The 21,731-nt window shown below is 45.2% G+C and overlaps 1 protein-coding gene across 19 annotated transcripts in view; it reads left to right on the top strand.

Annotated features, from left to right (window-relative positions):
- The window catches only part of MSI2 (musashi RNA binding protein 2), a 431,033-nt gene that overhangs the window by 104,920 nt on the left and 304,382 nt on the right, over positions 1-21,731 (top strand). The window contains exon 5 of one of the 19 annotated variants that reach the window (XM_078374118.1): positions 10,586-10,628. The exons of the other annotated variants lie outside the window; for them this stretch is intronic. The gene's annotated coding sequence lies outside the window, so the exon portion shown is untranslated. The remainder of the gene's footprint in view (positions 1-10,585; positions 10,629-21,731) is intronic. 19 annotated transcript variants of the gene reach the window in all.

The following is a 21,731-nucleotide window of genomic DNA, read 5'->3' as shown; positions in this document are numbered from 1 at the left end:
GACAGGATGCTTGGGTGCCACAGGGTTAAGGTGAAGATGCAGATTTCTGTGTGAGCTGCTTAATTGTGACTGTTAAAACTTGTCCATAAAATTTGTTATGGATTGTAACAAGTGGCATATTAACTCGGAATATGGGGAGGTCAGGAGTCTCTCTCATCTGCTTTCTTTCTGAAGGGATCCTAGCTGAATGGGGTGTATGCTGTGCACAGTTAATATATAGTTAACCCTTGAACAACTCAAGGGTTAGCCCCCCACCATGCAGTCGAAACTCTGAGTATAACTTTTGACTGCCCCCAAATCTAACTACTTAGCCTACCATTGACTAGAGCCCACTGATAACATCAACGGTTGATTAACACGTGCTTTCTATATGTATTATGTACTGCATTTTTACAACAAAGTAAGCTAGGGAAAAGAAAATGTTGTTAAGAACATCGTGGTTGAGCGCAGTAGCTCATGCCTGTAAACCCAGGACTTTGGGAGTCCAAGGCGGGCAGATGGGCTGAGCTCAGGAGTTCGAGACCAGTTTTGTAGTAACATGGGGAAACTCTGTTTCTACACACACACACAAAAATTAGCTGGACATGGTGGCTCGTGCCTGTTGTCCCAGCTACTCAGGAGACTGAGGTGGGGGGATGACTATAATCCGGGATGCAGGAGTTGCAGTGAGCAAGATTATGCCACTGCACTCTAGCCTGGGCGACAGAGCAAGACCCTGTTTCAAAGAAAAGAAAAAGGAAAATCATAAGTAAGAGAAAACATATTTACAATTCTTTAAGTGGAAGTGGATTATCATAAAGGACTTCATACTTACTATCTTCACATTGAGTAGGCTGATGAGGAAGAAGAGGAAGGGTTTTGCTGTCTCAGGGGTGCAGAGGTGGAAAGGAAATCCACGTATAAGTGGACTGGCATGGTTTATACTTGTGTTGTTCAAGGATCAACTGTACTTTTTGAACTCACAATTGGAACACATGATCTAACATAAAAGCGCTGTCCTGGATGGTTTTATATAGGTATATGGTCAGGCTTACAGAGATAGAACAATGGAATTGTATTTCCTTACACATTTCTACAAATTATCATGGTCAAAATCTAGAACATCCATAAACCTGAGATCTGGAAAAGCCAGAACTTGTCTCTGGGACTGGGATAATTGGCTGTTAGAAAGGGGTATACCTTGTTGGCCTTGGTATACTACCTTGACTTTTCCTTCTGGAACTGAGAACTGTGTGAATGGGTCATGGGACTGCATGGAACCCAGCGGTGGGCACTATCTTTGTAAACAAAATGAGGTTGGCTTCCAGTTGCCAGGGAGTGAATGTGGAACCAAATTGCAGTTTGTAGAAACAGAGCTGGGCCCAGACATTTAAATTAAACATATATTTCTATTTACACTTCCATTTTGTTCTGTGATAGTGTTGAGTATGGGAAATCTTGTCTTTGCTTAGATTTGAGGGAAGTGCCGGCTTCATTTCCTAAATGAAGGATCCTCTGGCGTTCCTGCAATGCAGGCTCACCAGAGGATCAGAGAAGGGAGAGATGGTGAAGTAACTTGTCTCTAGTTACCCTCCCATTGTGGAAATTATATCTGACCCAATTCTGTTTGCCCAGTGAGTTTATGGCTTGTTAAGTGGCCGTTGTAATGATCCATCGGCTGTTGCAACAGCATTTTCTGAGAATTTTATTTTGTAGTTCTGAAGTTTTAGTCCATAAATCTTTTGAACTTGAGGCTTTGAGTTGGAGGAGACATGTGGTTCTAGGGAAAAAAAAAGTACCAGATTTATTCTTTATGTCTGTGAGCTGTGTCTTTCCCTCTTTTTCTTTTTTTTTTTTACATGCCACCCCTCTGATATTTTCTACTTGAAAAAAACATCCATACCAAAGTGCTTGTCTTCATATAATGCCACTCATGGAGTATTTGTATGAAAGGAAAGTCAGGAGACGCTATGTTCGACCCAAGTGCATGAATTATGATTCTAAAGTTTCCATTTCCAAATGAAGTCTGTTGAAACCTTATGTGTTGCTGATGGGAATGTAAAATGGTGTCGCTGCTGTACGAAGCACTGTGGCAGTTCCTCAGGAAATCAAACATAGATGTACTGGATGATCAGCAGTTCTACTTCTGTTATATATGTGAGAGATTTGAAGGCAGGGACTTCAACAGATGTATGTATACCCACATGCATTGCAGCATTATTCACAATAGCCAAAAGGTGGAAATAACCCAGATGTCCATTGACACAGGAATGGATCACCAAAATGTGATAGACATACAATCAAATAGTATCAGCCTAAAAAAGGAAGGAGATTCTGATACATGCTACAATATGGATGGACCTGGAAGATGTGCTAAGTGAAACCAGCCTGTTTGTTACAAAGGAGATTATGACTCCGCCTGTATGAGGTTTCTAGAGTAGTCAAATCCATAGGGCTCCCCACCCCCTTGTGATGTCACTTAGCACCTTTCTTTGTGTGAGTGACGTCACAAGGGGGTAGGGAGCTATATGACAAAGAAAGAGCTCTGTGACAGAAAGAGTGGCTTTTTTTATGTTACTGTATGTTTTACCACTGTAAAAACATAATAGGCTGGGCATGGCGACTCACGCCTGTAATCCCAGCCCTTTGGGAGGCTGAGGTGGGCAGGTCACTTGAGATCAGGAGTTCAAGACCAGTGTGGCCAGCGTGGAGAAACCCTGTCTCTACTAAAAAATACAAAAATTAGCCGGGTATGGTGGCTTACGCTCGTAATCCCAGCTACTCAGGAGGCTGAGGCATGAGAATCACTTGAACCTGGGAGGTGGTTACAGTGAGCTAAGCTGGCACCACTGCACTCCAGCCTGGGTGACAGAGTGAGATTCTGTCTCAAACAACCAAACACAATAAATGAAGGCTGATGGAAAGCTTTCTGTGGGTGGGGTTAATATCTCTCTTTAGCCAGACAGGTGAGAACTGCCCTCATCTTAGATGTCCTTTGAAAAATATAGCACTGCCCAGGCTGATGTGTCAGTATTAGCCTGCTAATGTGGTCCTCAGGTCCCAGGCCGCCTCCTGGGTATGGGCTGCATGCCTGTGCTGACCTGCGTTTTCCTTCTATCTGAGGATTTTCAGGCCTAGAAGCAGCTCCCACCTGAAACCCGTGTTCTTGGTTGCTTTATGTGATAATTATTGTGTTCTATTTTAAGCCACTCCTCGGCGTTTGGTAACCGTCTGGGATTGTTTTGTTAGCCCTCTCTGTGAGACACAATAAAAGAACAGAAAGACCTCATGTAGGTGGTGAGGGGCTGGAAGGCTGGGCTGGCTGGGTTTGGAGACACAGTCTCTCCTGCGCAGCACGAGTTTTGATTCCCTATGGGTGAAGGCTGAGAAAAGACATGGCTTCGAATAAAATAAAATACATATTTTCCCCCCTGCTCTGGAAATGCACTTGGCTCCAACACAGCAGGTGGCCGAGGAACTCAATCTGTGGAAGGCATCAGTGCTTTCAGTGCAATCAAAGTTAAGTGCAGAAATTTAATTAAACGGTATCAAGGATGGCAGAAACTTTGTAAAGCTGCAATGCATTGTCAAATTCAACAATTATTTCAGAGAACACAATCCACAGATGGCGTCTAATTGATAAATTAAGGTTCTGCTTCTCTAATGGGCTTGCCTTCAAGCCATACAGTAACCATCACCTCCAGGATGGCCCCTTTCCCCTCTCCAGCTCGTGCATCTCTGTAAGAAGAAAGTGACATCACTCTTCCAGATGACATTCTGGAAGCCTAGGGTTGGCTTCTGAATGTTTAGCGGGAAAGACCTTCGGCTCCTTTTCCTGTGATCCCAAAGCTCCCTTTTGGGATTGAGTCTTGTCCTAAATACAGAAACAATAGCATTTCTTTAGGCCCATGTGTCCTTTTCTGCTCTGCTAACCCGGATGTGTTGCTCAGAGATGGCTGGGTTATTTATTTATTCATTTTTTTTTCATTTTCCTTTTTAGCATTGCTGGCTTTCTTCCTCCATGGCACAGGATTTTTACCCAACACAAAAGTCTCAATTTATTTATCCTTTACAAAAATAAAAGCCACACTCAACAAAAAAACCTGGCTTCCTGTCTGTTAATAGTAGATACCCAGCTAACTTACTTATATTTCATAAGAAAATATCTGCTGTCTCCAACGTGCAGAGAAATGCATCCTGTGTTGAGATTTCATTTTAAAGAAAATCTGAAGATCTTGAGCGTGTACCAGGATGTCATTTTGCAGATGAGAAAACTGAGGGACAGTGCTTTTTTTTTTTTTTTAACATGCCTTGCTTTGGGACTAGTTCTGTGATACAGGATGTTTCTAAAGCTGGAGGACAGGCTGTTGAGCACATCTGGGCTACCTCCTGTAAATGGTTATTTCATCCATTCATTTGTTTCATCAACAAATATGCATTAGGTACCTTAGCTTTTCTAAATGCTAAGGGGAAATTCAGTGGTGAAGGAAGACTCTATTCCTGCCTGTGTGAGCTCACGGGAAAGTGGGGGGAACAGATACTGCCCTGTTTCCATGAGTAGCTGTATCAGTACAACTTGGGATGGGTGTTCTGGAGGCAGGGTAGAGGGTGACCTGGGAGTGTCTACTGGGAAAGACACATTTCTCAGTTCTCTGAGAAATGACTTAGCATGAGCTGGGTTAAATCAGGAGGGATGGGAGAAGCCTTCTTGGCAGAGGGGATCGTGAGCTCACGGCTCTGTGTACTAGAACACCCAATGGGAGGCCACGTCAGGGAGGAGATAGCATGAGAAAGGCTGGCAACTAGCAAACAGAAGCTGTTGTCCTGGGAGACGAGCTTCCACAGTTGTACACTTAATATACAGTATTCCTGGTGCTCTTCAGACCCGTACGCAGCCCATCTCATGTAACTCTTACTTTATTCCTAGACGTATCTCAGCGTCTCCTACAGATTGTGGCACATAGTGGAGTCTCAGTCAATGAATCTTCCCAATATTGGATTTTTTTTTTTTTTTTTTTTTTTTTGAGACAAGGTCTCACTCTCACCCATGCTGGATGCAGTGGCCGTGATAATTGGCTCACTTCAACCTCTGCCTCCCTGAGCTCAAGGGATCCTCCCACCCAACCTCCCAAATAGCTGGGACCACCGTTGTGCACTATGCCAGCCCATTTTCTTGTATTTTTAGTAGAGACATAGTCTTGCTATGTTGCCCAGACTGCTCTTGAACTCCTGAGCTCAAGCAGTCCCACCCGTCTCTGCCTCCCAAAATGCTGGGATTACAAGCATGAGCCACACGCTTGGTGTTGGCCATTACTGTCCCCACTTTTCAGTTGGGGAAGTTGAGGTGGACTGAAGGTCAATCTGCTGGCCCCAGGTCCAAGACCACTGGTGAGTTGGGGTTTTGTGCTGCAGAGCATTTGTCTCCCCCACCTTGGGCCCTTCTCATACCTCTTCCCTCCCCTGAAGGGATCACATGTTTGAATGACATGGAGGCTTGGAGACATATTCTGTAATTCATAGCTCTGATCATGTCCTACTCTTAAGCTTCCACCCCTTGAAAGAAAGAAGTGAGAGACAATCCCTAACTTTTTATTTTTACAAATGTAGTAGTTAGAGGTGGAGAGGGCCAAGTTTACAACAGAAACTGCAAAAGCAGTAGCTGGCCAGGCACAGTGGCTCACACCTGTAACCCCAGCACTTTGGGAGGCTTAGGCGGGTTCATCACGATGTCTGGAGATCGAGACCATCCTGGCCAACATGGTGAAACCCCGCCTCTACTAAAATACAAAAAGTTAGCAGGGCATGGTGACACGCACCTGGAGTCTCAGCCACTTGGGAGGCTGAGGCAGGGGAATCGCTTGAACCTGGGAGGTGGAGTTGCAGTGAGCCAAGATCTCACCACTACACTCCAGACTGGGTGACAGAGCAAGACTCTGTCTCAAAAAAAGAAAAAAAAGCAGCAGCCAGGGCTTAGGACCGCACTGGGTACCCTTGGCCTTGTCTTTGCTTCCTAGGGTTTATCCTGGAACAGGAAAGCAAGGGGGAGGAGCTGGGGATAGCCAAGGAACAGATCATATTTACTTATTTGTTTGTTTACTTCTAACAAGTAATGGTAGGGAATGCCACGGCAGAACCCTTTCTAATTGCCTGTTATTTGTTTATTTATTTTTTTGCGATAGCGTGGGTGGCTTTTGAAATTCCACGTAATTTACGACGGCGAGGATCCTGTGCCTGGGATACCAGATGATGTGGCTGAATGACTGTTGGCTGTTTATTTGCTAGTCTGTCGTTACCAACACAGTATTCTTGAGTTCAGAGGCACAACAGTGTTTGAGCCCCCTCCTCTCTCCTATCTAAATATATCCAACTAGTCAATCAGACTTGGCAGCGGTCAGGGCTGTGGCTGTCAGATCGAGTTTGCCTTGGCTTCTCTGAACTATTGGCTTGTTTTCCAAGCTCGAAAGTATATTCAAATAGTGATATCTAAATTAGACTTGCAAACACACACCCAGGTAGGGGCCCTGTAGGGGAAGAATGAGGCAGCATTTTGGTATGAAAATGACATTTCTTTCTCCTCCGCTATCTGCTGGAGAGCACAGACGAAGCTACGATGAGGGGAATGGCTTCACACTTGGTGAACAAGATGCGTGGGTGTGTTTTTCTGAATTGTGATTAAATTTTTTTTCCAAATTTTAAGTTGTATCAGGAGATACGAGTGGAATATTAACTCAGTGGATGGGTGAGGTCTGGAGTGTCTCCCATCTGCTTCCCTTTTGAGGGGATCTCAGCTGAACGGAATGAGGTGTATGTTGTGAGCAGTTAATGTACAGTTGGTCCCTGTGATGTTGTTGTCTTGGCTGAGGATTCAGGAAGAGTCTTGGGCCTTAGAGAGGCCTTTGCTTCCATGGCCTGCCCCATTGGGCCGGAACAGCCCCTTTCCTCAAAGCTGCCTCAGGCTTTTCCTGTAACTTAGGAACAGCAGACCCAGCTCCTGGGCCCCTCCCTGGAGGCTTGTTAAGGGGGATCAGTAGAAAGAAAACCAGAGCATCTTAAATCCCTACCTTCAAGGGACTCTTAATCTCCTGGGAGGAGCCTTTTGTAAATGAATGTCATGAGTGCTCATTCCCCAAGTGGAAGTTAATCTGCAGAGATGCTTCACTCTGGGAGACAGGGTTGGAGTTGCCATTGTGTGGGCCTGTGCAGCGAGGTACCATCCCCCACCAGGCCATCCCTCCCGCAGCTCTGTGGCATTCTGGGGGCCTGGGTAGCAGATGGAGTGTGCTGCAAGTTCTCCTCCAGTGATAGGGAGCCACAGGTGGTTTTGTAGGGTTCCCGGGTTTTAGGTAGTGTTCAAAAGCAGTTCACAGACATAGTAAGATATAGACCTTGGGAGGCTGAGGAGGGCGGATTGCCTGAGGTCAAGAGTTCGAGACCAGTCTGGCCAACATGGTGAAACCCTGTCTCTATTAAAAATACAAAAAAATTAGCTGGGCGTGGTGGCACGTGCCTGTAATCCTAGCTACTTGGGAGGCTGAGGCAGGAGAATTCCTTGAACCAGAGGGGTGGAGGTTGTAGTGAGCCGAGATTGTGCCACTGCACTCCAGCCTGGGTGATAGAGTGAGACTCTGTTTCAAAAAAAAAAAGATATAGACCCAGTCCTCAAGCAGCCAAATGAATGAACTAGAACAGTGGTACCCAAATTGTGGTTCGGGACCCCTGGGCATTCCTGATAACCTTTCAAACAGTCTGTGATTAAGCTTTTAAAATAATAATTTTAAGAATTTGTTTTTTTCATTCTTACTCATTTATGAATATATAGTAGAATTTTTCACAGGCTACATGACCTCTATTGACATCATAGTTCAGTTGGCTAATGGACTATGTGTATTTCTGTGTTTAAAAATATCTCAATTTTGGCTGCACGTGGTGGCTCACACCTGTAATCCCAGCATTTTGGGAGGCTGAGGATCGCTTGTGGTCAGGAGTTTGAGAGCAGCCTGGCCAAAATGCCGAAACTCTGTCTCTATTAAAAATACAAAAATTAGCTGGTCATGGTGGCAGGCACCTGTAATCCCAGCCACTCGGGAGGCTGATGCAAGAGAATCGCTTGAACCTATGAGGCAGACGTTGTAGTGAGCCGAGATCTTGCCACTGTGTTACAGCCTGGACGACAGAACGAGATGGTGACTCCAAAAAAGAAAAAAAGAAAGAAAGAAAAACAAAGTCTCAATTGTAATTTCTAATATAAATATTGAGAGATCTAACACACAAATCGCTTTGGTGGTTGTCACTTTAAGAGCGTAAAGGTGTCATGACACCAAAAATTTTCAGAACCGCAGAATTAAAATATAGGCAGATGAGTGGCAAATTGAAGTTATATGCTAGGTACCGAGACAGGCAGAGGTCTAGGGGTAGATAACAGGTGCTTGTGAGTGAGCTGGAGAGGAGAATGTCAGGGAAGGCTTTCAAGACAAGTGGTTTTCTTACCTGGGCTTTGAAGGATGAATAGAAGTTTACCAAAGAGACAAGGAAGGAAAAAACATTCTAGAAGGAAGGAACAGCAAGCAGGAAATATCAGTGTGTCAGCTTTTCTTCCCCAGTCTGTGGGAGCAGAAATAGGGTCATCCTGGCCTCATCACGGGATTTTTTTCTACCAGGGATTTCCAAAATAGACTGCATCTCAGAGTTATTTGATGAGGCTTATGGAAATACTGGTGAAGTTAGTTCCCGGGCATGTTTTGCTCCACTGATGGTTGGTAGCACTGTTTACCTCTGGTGGTGGGAATGACAGGGTGCTCTTTGTACCATTTTTGGTTCTTTTGTGGAGAGTGACATCACAGTTGTCCTGCAGCAAGCCAGGGTTATGCCACCCTGTCAGCTATGTCAGAACGGCAGCAGGTGTCACGGGACACATGCCATTCCTTCTTTACACCATCTGTCAACCTGTGGTAGGGAAAGGGGCAAGAACACAGCATAAGGAGAGGGGCAGCCAGTTGAAGTTCAGGGACCTTGGATTCTAAGCAGCGTGACCTTGGGAAGGGTCTAGAGTCTCTGAGCCTGTTTGCTCTCCTGGGAATAAAGCAGGTTGGACAGACCTTATTTAATAGACATGCCTAAATCTGCCAGAGAAAGGGACCCTCCTGTTGATGAATAATTCATTCTGGTTTTGTTCCTAGAAAGTATTCCATGAGGCATACACTTTCTCAGCTGCTCTTGGTTTTGCAAAGGAAGATACATGTTCTGATTAAGAATTCATAAAGCTTCTGAACCACTAAGGAAGGAAAAAGAGGGGCCCAGGGCCCACATATGCATTAGGTGCTGATCGGAGGATTTTTTTTATGAGTCCTATCTTTTAATGATCACACTGTTTCTGTGAGTAAAAGCTATCATCCCATTTTACAGATGAAGAAACAGAGGCACAGAGAAGTTACCTTAATTTGCCCAAGGTCACACAGAATCCTAGTGTTCAGGCCTCATGCCTTCTGTTCTTAACTCCATGTGTTGTGTCCCTGGGGAAGGAAGGGGCCATCGTCTGGGGTGGTTTCCAGGAGAAAAGAGCCAGAGTATCCTCCACGCTTCATTTCTTCACAGGAATAGAAGATAGAATAAAGGGCACAGGAATCAAAGATTCTTAACCAGACTGGCAAATCAATAGACTAATTAAAAATCAAACACCTTAAAACACTGTAGCTGGGTTAATTGTAAACCAACATTGAAATGTTAAAACTTGCCCAGCCCATGGGTTTCAATGATTAACTGAGTGAGTTAATTTCAAGCCACTGGTTTGGGTACATCCGTGAACGCTGAGGTTAGCGGAAGGGGAATCTGTGTGCTCTTTCCTGCCCAGGCCTGCCCGGGTGCCTAAGATCTTGTGATTGTTGCTGCTGTTTACGTTTTTAATCAAAATATCTTAAATGTTTAGGCAGAACCTCCGCAATTCAGCTAGGTTGTGGAAAAGGACAGTGTGAATCGGCAAAGAGTAGGATTACATGTATCTTTCCAAACAGAAGAAATGCCTTTCTGTTTTGCCGTATCACAGAGTCCTGGTAGCAAGAAAGGGCCCCTTGGAAAGGCCTTTTGCCTGCCAGCATTTGACCCGAGGCTGCTGTCCCATCTGCTCCTCTGTTGCTCTCTTATGTTGCTCTCTCCTGGTCTCTCTTTTCTGCCCAGAGACCAGGTCCGGGGGTGTTAACAGGAGTTAGTCCTATGACTGGAATGAGACTCTTGGGATATTCAGTGATGGCCAGTTGACTGCAAGATGTTTCTGTTAGGTTTTAAGTTGACATCCTGCTAGACCTGCTTTGATGACTAGATAACACTCCTCTGCATCTGGTGATGGATTTAACCTCTGAGAGCTGTGTTTCTAACCTGTCTGGGCCCAGGGATCATGCTGAGAAAGTTATGGACCCTTTACCCAGAGAGTTGCCCTACAATACAGCCACACACAGCTTTGCACTGAGGGTCAGGAGGCACAGGTCTCTGGTGCTCAGACCTGAATGGCCTCATTAGAGTAAAGAAACACTGTGTTGAAGTCACCCAACAGCTGGACTTTAAATGACAATGTTCATATTTCACTGTGACTTATATAGCATTTTATTTTTTCCAGAGTTCCTTACAAGACAATCTGATTTGATCCGCAGGAGAATCCTGTAAGGTCAATTATATAGTTGCTATTTTATATATGACGCATGCAGTAGGCTCAGTTCTTCCCTGAGTGTTGCTGTTTTCTTGTTAATTTGCTAAATGGGCTTTTAAAAAGGAGATAAATGTAAATTTCAGTCCCGTAAAATAGACACATCTCAAATGCTCGTGACTCAAATTAATTTAATTAAAAAAACGGCATAAAACACCACTCCAGCCACAAAACACGGCAAGGATGTAATGTTTATTCCATTCAGCCAGTTCATGGGGTAAAGTTATGAGATTGGTCTGTGATAAAAGTGTTTTTAACTTCGATGTGGACATTTACAGAAAGGAGAGACTTGGGCAGTTTGTTTATTTAGAACATTAGTAACTGCTTCAGCCATGCTCCTCCAATCACAAACACTTGGGAAAATTTTGGAAAACTGCAAGAACTAAGTAAAAATCCCCTCAACCCCACTATTTACCATTCAGAGATAACTGCTATGAACATTTTGGTACATTTTTTCCTATCCTTTTCCATGGCAAAAAATAAAAGGCAAAAAATTACATATAGACACACCCCCACACCCCCCCACCCCCACCCCCCCACCCCCCCTCACACACACATCATTCGCTAACCTGCCTTTATAACTTTATCATATTTTCCTCATTCACTGTTTTTATGCTGTGGTTTTTCTTGTCTACGTGGTATTTTGACTTATGATTATACTTTATTTGACCAAAGCCTGTTATTGAATAGTTAGCTGGTTAATGATTTATTATTATTATTATTATAAGTAACATTGTGGACTATCCTTGTACATAACCCCTAAGCAACATCTCTGATCACTTCCTTTATATATATATATACCTAGAAGTGGAATTTTGGGGCCAAAGGCTATGGATATTTTGAAGGAGATTTTATATATACACACACACACTCTTCTTTAAAATACGAAATATTTATTTTATATATATACTTAAATATAATTCCTAATTTTTTATCTTATATTGCCCTCCCCACATAAGGAGAATGGTGCTATTTTCTAACCTCATCAAAAATTTGAGAGATTAACTTAATTTTAAAAAATTACTGTTTTTGTAAAAATGTGTTTATGGTAAACATTTTTATTTGTGCTGAAGGGGAAGGCTTAATTTTTAAAAGATTGGGGTTTCTTGGATCAATTTGGACTAAATTTCTTATTTTGAATAGCCCTCTTCAGTGTAGTTTGGCAAAGCTCTCTCTTTTGGGTTTATTTGTTTACTTATCTACTTATCTTCAACACACTGACCTACCCACCTGTGTATCTTATTTGGTTAACATTTATCCAAGTTTGAAGATGGAAATAGTTTTCCTCTGAATCAGAACTTTCAGTGTAACCGTTCCAAGAAACCACCACCACCAATGTGGGAAGAGGGGAGAGAAGGAGGAAGATTCCTGCTGTCTTTTTATTGCTTGGGTTTGTAAGTGTGGCAAATTTGGAAAATGTCAAAAAGTAGGAAAAATAAAATGAAACCTGAGCTCTCACCACACAGAAATAATCATGGTCAACATATTGATATATTTTATTTTTTAGGGAAGAGTTACAGATGAACAGAAGTTTGAAAACAAGCTGTGCCTATTTTCTGTTTCTTTTGTTATACAGTTTATTATCAATGAATACTTTCTGATGTAAAAAATTCATTAAATGAGGGAGGCCGAGGCGGGTGGATCATGAAGTCAAGAGATCAAGACCATCCTAGTCAACAAGGTGAAACCCCGTCTCTACTAAAAATACAAAAATTAGCTGGGCATGGTGGTGCGCACCTGTAGTCCCAGCTACTTCGGAGGCTGAGGCAGGAGAATTGCTTGAACCCAGGAAGTGGAGGTTGCGGTGAGCCGAGATCGTGCCATTGCACTCCAGTCTGGGTAACAACAGCGAAACTCCGTCAAAAAAAAAAAAAAAAAAAAAATATATATATATATATATATATATATATATAATAGTAGTGTTCCGCTTTCTGAAAGAAACTGTAAAGGGGTGTACTGTTCATTGTCCCTATTCACCCCCTCCTACCACTGCAAACCTGTTTCTTCAAAGGAAATGTCTAGCTCCAGTTGAAAACGAAGTTTTCTCACCTGGCAATCTGGTGTTTCTGAGTGTGATTTGAAATCTGCTACCCCAATGAGAAGGAGGCCAGTTTTTTTTTTCCTACCAAGAGACATCAGTTGTATTGATTAATTGATTGCAAAAATAAATTCAGAATTATGAAAGTAAAGGACATCTAGATTTAAAATTAACCAACTATGGCCCAGCACAGTGGCTTACGCCTGTAATCTGAGCACTTTGTGAAGCCAAGGTGAGTAGATAACCTTAGGTCAGGAGTTCGAGACCAGCCTAGCCAATATAGTGGTAGAGACATATCTGTCTCTACCAAAACATACAAAAATTAGCTGGGGGGTGGAGTGGTGTGTGCCTGTAGTCCCAGCTACTTGGGAAGCTGAGGCATACTTGAACCCCAGGAGGCGGAGGTTGCAGTGAGCTGAGATTGTGCCACTGCACTCTAGCTTGGGTGACATGAGACTCCATCTCAAAAAAAACAAACAAAAAACAACAACATAAAACCACCAAATTACCAAATATTAGGTATATTAGATTCCTGGGAGATCAAATTTCACCCTCTCATTTTATAGATAAGAAAACTGAGGCCCAACAAACAGTAATTGCCTTGCCCCAGGTCAATCAGCCAGTTAGGAACAAAACCCAGATTTCAGGTTCTAGTTTATGTCTTTTTTTTTTAAATGAAGATATTGATCTATTTTTAAAAACAAGAACAAAGGCCATGTGTTAGTCTAGTTTCAGTTACAGAGAACTGAATCCACTCCCATCTTGTTTAAGCAGAAAGGAATTTGTTCGAGGGTGGGAAAAAGCTTTCAGAAATCATCAGGAGATACATAGATACCTCTAGGTTGTGTTTTTGGGAACAGCCCTCAGAGTTATGCAGCAGATCTGGGTCTTCATATAGCTACTGCTGCTTCTGTCATCTGTAAGTCCCTACCAGATGGGGAAGATGATGCTATAGCTGCCAGGTTCAGAACCACTGCCACACTGTCCCCATCCAAAGGCCTCCATGGCTGCCACTGTCCTGCTGTGATCTCCAGCAAAATAGGTTCTCCATGGCTATTCACACAGGATGCTGCTGCAGAATGACCAAACCCCTCCCTGGCCATGTTGCCAGGAGAAACAGTTAAAATACAGAATATACTACTTTCCCTTTCATACCTAGCTGCAAGGGAATCTAGAATATTAATCCTTCATTTTCCAGATCCTGTATAACAGAAGGGTTTATGGGGAGGAGGTTGGACTGGAGGATGGTGACCAAATTACCATGCCTACAGTAGTAAACAGATCAAATGGTAGGAAATAGACTAGTTCTGTGTTACGGCCATGTCAGGTAGACTGGCAGAGAAGCAAAAAACAAAAGTAGCCAGACAAGTAGAAAACAGAATTTAAGACAGACAAAGACAGAAGCTCTATGCAGAAACATAGCGTCAATAAGGTTGCAGCACTACATTGTATTGTTTTAAGATACAGCATTTGAAGTCATGTTGCATTTTTGCAACCCTAGGCATAAGTGGTATGTGGTAATTTATACTTAATGTGACTTCAATTCAATTCAAATCCATTTCCAACTTGAGTATTGAAGGCTCCCTCTCTAGCCCTTGAACTTGTATCCTGATATTTGTCCTTAAAACTTTAACTTCCTCAATATTTTTTCTTGTCCTTTTCCTGGTTTTATTTACTTCATACTATTAAGGAACCCTACATTTTCCCTCAAAATCCAAAATTTAAATAGATGATTGCCAGGCACAGTGGCTCACACATGTAATACCAGCACTTTGTGAGGCCAAGGCAGGAAGATCACTTGAGGTCAGGAGTTTGAGACAAGCCTGGCCAACATACTGAAATCCAGTCTATACTAATGATACAGAAGTTCACCAGCCATGATGGCACATGCCTGTAGTCCCAGCTACTTGTGAGGCTGAGGCAGGAGAATCACTTGAACCCAGGAGGCAGAGGTTGCAGTGAGCTGAGATTGTGCCACTGCACTGCAGCCTGGGCAGCAAAATGAGACTCCATGTCAAAAATAAACAGAGAAGCTGGGCGCGTTGGCTCAAGCCTGTAATCCCAGCACTTTGGGAGGCCGAGGCAGGTGGATCACGAGGTCAAGAGATCGAAACCATCCTGGTCAACATGGTGAAACCCCGTCTCTACTAAAAATACAAAAAATTAGCTGGGCATGGTGGCGCATGCCTATAATCCCAGCTACTCTGGAGGCTGAGGCAGGATAATTGCCTGAACCCAGGAGGCGGAGATTGCAGTGAGCTGAGATCGTGCCATTGCACTCCAGCCTGGGTAACAAGAGCGAAACTCCATCTCAAAAAAAAAACAAAAACAAAAACAAAAAAAACAAAGAAATAAAAATAAAAACATGCTTATCTTTGATCTAGCAAGGAAGCCACTTAGCATTTATTCCATGTACAGCTGACATTAGGGATGTGCTTTAGGCAAGACGGCAGCCAGAGCACTAGTCTTGCCTGCTGTGGGAATGATCATCTTGGTTTCCGTCTCTTCAGCATCTCTCATGAGACTTCGGGACACCCCTGAACATTCCTCCTACAGATGAAACATTCTTATTTGCTCTTTCTGGTTATTGCCAGCTTGTTGGTGTGATGGCCAAGTGCCTAGCGTTCACACAGCTCTGAGTTTGGATGTGGCTGGGTTAATGTAGCATCTTTACTAAATGGGGAGGCTTAGCCACGAACATCCAGCAATTGAAAATCAGACTGTGGGAGAAGAAGGAAGAGAGAACTTAGGGGTCAAAAATGGAGCGAGAGATGGCATCAAGTATAGTGCTCAGCAAATTTAAGCCTCTGGCAAGCGGTGGTCAGCAGCCTTCCCAGGCCTCCAGCTAGTCAAGTAGGTCAGTGGCGCTTCCCAAGTGGCTGTGTGCAAAACATTCTGCTTCATGGTGTAGAGCCAGGAGCCGAGGAGAGGAAACTCAAGAGGGCAGAGATGCAGTTCTGTCTCCAGACGCGTTCACCTTTCTATGCAGGTGGGCGAAGCCTTGCCAGGAAACAATTTCTGAGCCAGTAGAAATGGTGGTGGAATAGGGAGGATTGTATGTCAGGTAGCATGGAAACCATGGGCTCACGGGGTGGGGAGCGGGGCTGTGAAGCTAGCCAGAGCTTCTTGGAATAGTCGAGGAGGAGGAAGAGGCAATGATGATGTAACATGATCACACCTTCCTACTTAAGAATTCAATAATGACTTCAGGCAGTGGATTTAAGGCCTGCCCAGCAAGAGTGGAGTCACAGAGGCCACTCTGAGTGAACCTATTTGGGGGACTCTGAGATACAACCACTTGGGGGAATGGGGAGTGGTGTTGAGTACAAATAGGAGGTAAATTTAGAGGTGAAGGATGGTGAGACTCCACTGCCCTCTTCCTTCTCCTTTCATGCGTGTGGCCCTTACAGTTAGATGCCTGTTCCCGTAGCCAAGGCACCCCAGGCCACGTTAGCTGATGCTCACTCTGACCGCCCAGGAACGGCAGGCTGAGTCAGCCCATCCCGCCTTTGAACTTGTGTGCAGCTGCTTGCTTTAATTAGATGATATGTGGGTTCCCTTATCTTCCTGAGAGAAGATTTCTGTCTTTAGGTGATCGGCTATTGACGCCAACATGGGATTAGAGTTCCTGCTCTCCAGTTCCCCTCAGGCCCTGTTACAGGATGTCTGAGATAGGAAAATCACATGTTTGAACAGGCGATGGGTGAGTTGCTTGGCAGGTTGTCAAGACTGAAACCTCCAGTGCCTTTTCAGGTTGACAGAGCACATTCACGTAGAATCCGATTTGATCCCTGGGGAAAACGTATACGATACTTTGGAAATATTGTCTCATTTCTTAGATGCGGAAACTAAGGCTCAAAGGGATGAAATGTCTTGCCCAGGGCCAAGTAACCAGCAGGTAGCGGGTCTGGGAACCCCGTCCAGGACTGGATCCAGTTCATTGCCCTCTCCTCCAGTGCAAACTGGTGTCCACTTGGACTTGGTTTTCATCGCTCAAATCCCTTCTCTCCTAGGTAGGGAGTCCCTGAAAGGCACCCAGTCAAATGAGTCAAGCGTGGCATGTGAGGCCCTGACTTCTCATGACCCCGTGTTCTGGAGATGGAGAAGCTTCTAGATTGACTGGAGATCTGGGTTTTCGGTTGTGATTTTTCTGTTCTCCTAAAGTTAGACAGCAGAAATTAGAATTCTGAGGCCCACCATGGTCCTCCTCACTTCTTTGAAGAGCTTTCTGTTTATAAGCAGGTGATGGGCTAAACCTTAACCTTTCAGAAACTGCGTCTTCCTCTTTGGGGAGAATGTGGCATCTCAGTTGCTTTCTGGAATCGAGAATTTCTGCTCTTTGCCTTTGGGCAACATTTGTTGCCACAACCTGCATGTGAATAAGATCCCACCTCTTCCTGGGCTCCTCCTACCCCCATCCAAGGAAAGAGGAAGAACATGGTCATTCTGGGTGTTACATTGACACATAATACCTTTTTTAAGGTACTTGGGATAGAGTCAGTTCAGAAGGAGGGAATGAGCCAAGCCTGACCTCCCTCAGGTATGAGTCTGCTAATCTTTTCTTTTCTTTTCTTTTTTTTGAGAGGAAGTCTCACTTTGTCATCCAGGTTGTAGAATGCAGTGGTGTGATCTTGGCTCACTGCAACCTCCATCTCCTGGGTTTGAGCTATCCTCCTGCCTCAGCCTCCCCAGTAGCTGGGACTACAGGTGTGCACCACCATGCCCGGCTAATTTTTGTTGCTGTTCTTTAACTCTGACTTGAATCAGGGCATCTACTGCTTCCCAACATTTCCTTAGATATCCTTGTGCCCTGTTGCATCACCTCTTGTGTTGCATCACTGTGGCTGGCTACACAGTTGGAATTCTGTGTTGGGGAAAGGGCAGGGAATCTGGGGCCGTGCCTGGGTGAGCAGGGCTTCTCCACAGTTCAGTCCAAGGGTTTTTGGAAGCGGGCCTCCTGTGCTCAGAGGTTCGTGCACCTTCACCTTGGCAGTGACTTGCCCTATGGAAGTTGTCATCTTTACGACAAGGACTTCAAATATATTTGACCCTAAATATATTTATCTAGATTCTACAATTGGCAGGATTTGGAAAGACATGCATTTACTTGTTCCCCTTGCTCTTCAGTACTTTAAAAAAAAAACACACAATTTTGTTTTGATGAGTAGCAGACAAGAAGGAGGATAGAACTAGATAGAACCTCTCATCTGCTCACTCCATCCCACTTCAGAGGTGAAGTCCTTATGGGCATTCTTTTTTTTTTTTTTTTTGAGACAGAATTTCCCTCTGTCGCTTCCCAGGCTGGAGTACAATGGCACAATCTTGGCTCACTGTAGCTTCTGCCTCCTGGGTTCAAGCGATTCTCCTGCCTCAGCTTCCCAAGTAGCTGGGATTACAGGTGTGTACCTCCATGCCTGGCTAATTTTTGTATTTTTAGTAGAGGCAGGGTTTCCCCATCTTGGCCAGGCTGATCTCAAACTCTGGCCTCAGCCTCCCAAAATGCTGGGATTATGGGAGTGAGCCACCATGCCTGGCCCATTTCTTATTTATTTCCTTAATGTCTTACTTAGTTTGGCCACGTTTTGGGGTGTTGGCATACCAGGCTTTGAGTGTGGTCCACTGGAGAGAAGGTTCCAGAGTGAACCAGCCACTCATGAGGAAGGGCTTACCCCAAACTGACTCTGCACCAGATGTGGAGTGAGCGGGACAGTAAATGAGTGGAAGCTGCATGCTTCTCACAGCGACGTAGGCCCAAAATGCTGCCTGTGCTACGTGGCTGGGTTTATGTGTGAGCCACCAGCCTGCGCCTGGCATCTGCAGTCCTCTGACGGGGATCGGTCGCCACCCTGGGTCCATCTTGCTTTTGCTCTGTTGCATGTGTTCTGCAGACCCATTGGAAGTTGTTATTTCACTCCCCATCCCTGTGTCAAACTCACCCACCCCTGACCCCTCAGGAACAAAACCCTGCCATCCTCCCTCATGCATTTGTTGTGATCTCCTGCGGCCCTGCCCTCGGCTCACCCCACTCCTCTTGGCTGCCGAGTCCGCATGTTTGGGGAATAATCTGGAAAAATTATTCCAGTAGAGACACCACCTGTCTCTACTACTCGATCTGCTTTCCCCAATCCCTTCTCTGAGTCAAGGTTGAAGTTTTCCTCCCGCCCACCCTGGGCTGGGGGAGATGTGGTCTCTCACTGGTACTTTACGGAAGGGTGTCTTTATTCAATTTGACTGTTGCTGTTATGTGGCGAAGCCTTCAATAAAAGCCGTGATTTATGAGACGTGTGTGGCTGCGGTTGTTTTTTTGCTTTCTTTCTTTTTTTTTTTTGCTTTGTCATCTATCAGGGAGAGAAAAGCCAGGCCTGATACTTTCTTGGCATATCCTGTGTTCAGTTAAGAATGTCAGCTGTCGGCTGTCAGGAAGTTATTTCTCGGATTGGCTTCTCCCTTTTACCTCTCACCACGGCCCCCTCTTGAAACAGGCAGAGGCCCCTGCTGTCCTGCAGGCTGGCGATAAGGGGCCTGCTGGGCACTGTGGGGAGAGAAGTGGGGTCCCTGGAGTGGCCCCTCGCCCTCTTAACCCTCCTCAGTGGCTGTGTGTCCAGCACCCCCGGTCAGCTCTTGATTGTTGAATAGGAAGAGGCGGGCAGGGCTCTTCTAGGCGTTTCCAGAGTTTTCTTTGTTCTTGAATACGGTGACTCCCCACCCCTCCCAACTTCTCTTTGTTTTTTTGGCCTGGCCACTTTAGAAATCCTTTCTTTCCTTGTCTTTCTTTTTTTTTTTTTTCTTTTCCTTTTTCTTTCCTGCGAAGTATGTGCATGTTAGATAAAGGCTGTTGAATAGCAGCATATTGGGTATTGGCTGCTGAAAACAGGCTAATTGGAGATAGAAGCAAGTTGTCACAGAGGTGCCCGTGCCGGGGCTGGGAGGAGGATGAACCCCAGCCAATGTCAGGTTGACTTTTTCCACCTCTCCCCTCTTCCCGCTCTTACTATTAGCTGTTTGCTGAAATGTGCCTGAGTCTTTGTGGAGCCACCACCAACAATAGCATTAACCAGGCTGTGCCCTGCATCTTAAGCACCTGGTTAAGTCCTCCTTCCACGTCCGGAATCAGTCCATGCTGAGCCCCCAGAGTGTGCATAAATCAAGTGTTTAGCCCGCAGCGGGCGGCCTGGGCGGGACCGTGGAAGGCAGGCCTGCTGAACTTGAGCTCGGTGTGTGCCCTGGGTTTCTAAGCGGCTGCTGAGGCAGAGCCACCCAGACTTCCATTTTGGTTAGGGGCAGTGCTTGTCAGCAAGTCAGAAACTTGAAGGCCCCTCCATCATTCTGGCTTTCTAACAGGGAGAGTGAAGTGGGGGCAAGCGGGGTTTATTCAAAGTGGTTTTAGACTTTTCCTTGGTGAAATGTGCCGGCCTACAGCAAGGTGTGGTGGCTCACACCTGTAATCTTTGCACTCTGGGAGGCCAAGGCTGGTGGACTGCCTGAGCTCAGGGGTTCAAGACCAGCCTGGAAAACATGGTGAAACCCCGTCTCTACTAAAAATCCAAAAAATTAGCTGGGTGGGGCGGTATGCACCTGTAGTTCCAGCTACTTGGGAAGCTGAGGCAGGAGAATCACCTGAACCTAGGAGGCCGAGGTTGCAGTGAGCAGAGATCGCACCACTGCACTCCAGCCTGGGTGACAGAGTGAGACTCCATCTCAAAAAAAAGAAAGAAAGAAATGGCTGGCCTAAACGGTTAGTCCTTCGGCTCCCCCCGACCCCCAAACAACCAAGTGGATGTGGGTTTGCCTTCTAGATACTAACAGTCTAAGAGGGCAGGGGGATTCTGCTTTCATGAGCACCTGGGTGCTTTGAATTTGGACATCTGTTACCCCTACCACCAAGGGTAAACTAATTGGCTAATCCTGTACCTGACACCGCCAGCTGTGTCCCTTCTCTTGCTTCTGTGTGTGCTGCTTGATGTCCCTGTTTACCCATGGAGATCTTGGCATTGAGTTACCCTTTGGCTTTCTCTCTGGTGGGTTGTCTCTGCTCTCCCATCCAGGTTCTCAGGGGGTCTATAGCAGTCCTGGCCTGGAATTCTGGCTCCCCCAACCCCATCTCACACATACCCCTAGCTCCCACACCAGTGGCTCTTCCTTGGCCTGACCTCCCTTTCTTTTGCTGGAAAAACCACACCCATTTACTTTACAATTTTATTTTTATTTTGAGACTGGGTCTCACTTTGTTGCCCAGGCTGGATATAGTGGCACGATCATGGCTCACTGCAGCCTCAACCTCCTGAATGCAAACGATCCCCCCACTTCAGCCTCCCGAGTAGCTGGGACTACAGGTATACCACCATGCCTGGCTAATTTTTGTATTTTTAGTAGAGATGGGGTTTCACTACGGTGCTGAGGCTGATCTTGAACTCCTGGATTCAAGTGATCTGCCTGCCTCAGCCTCACAGAGTGCTGGGATTGTAGGCGTGAGCCACCATGCCTGGCCAAACCCACCCATTTTAAAATGGGTCATCTCAAATATCTCCCCTTCCTTGAAGCCTCTTCTGCTTTCTTCCCTCCCCCAGGCAGTGACCCTTCCTCCTCCCAGCCCTCTGGCCTCTGCTGGTTCTTTTAGGACCTGTTATCTCATTGTTCCCCCAGTCCTTCTTGTTGTTGTCCTGTATGCCCCAATAGCAGGTTGCATATTGAGGGCAAGACTGTCTGTGTCACTGCTGTCGAGAACTTTCTGTGATGGAGGGAATGCTGATGCACGTGGGCACTGAGCACACGGAATGTGGCTAGGGTGACCATGAGCTGAATCGGTAATGGCACTTCATTTTAATTCATTTCATGGTTAACTTCAGTAGCCACGTGTGGCTGGTGCTGTTCTGTGTGCATCTTGCTCATCTTTGTATTATCAGAGGCCCTGGCACTGTGCTCTGCTCACAAGGAAAGGCTTGAGAAAGGTTAGAGTCATGTGAGCTTGTGCATTCTTTGCCTGTTTTCCACTCGATTTGATTTTTAAGTTAAATTCAATAG

The sequence above is a fragment of the Callithrix jacchus genome, chromosome 5 (genome assembly GCF_049354715.1).
Source record: "Callithrix jacchus isolate 240 chromosome 5, calJac240_pri, whole genome shotgun sequence".
NCBI lineage: Eukaryota > Metazoa > Chordata > Mammalia > Primates > Cebidae > Callithrix > Callithrix jacchus.
The sequence above is the reverse complement of the archived record's forward strand: the minus strand, read 5'-3'. Positions and strand labels throughout refer to the sequence as shown.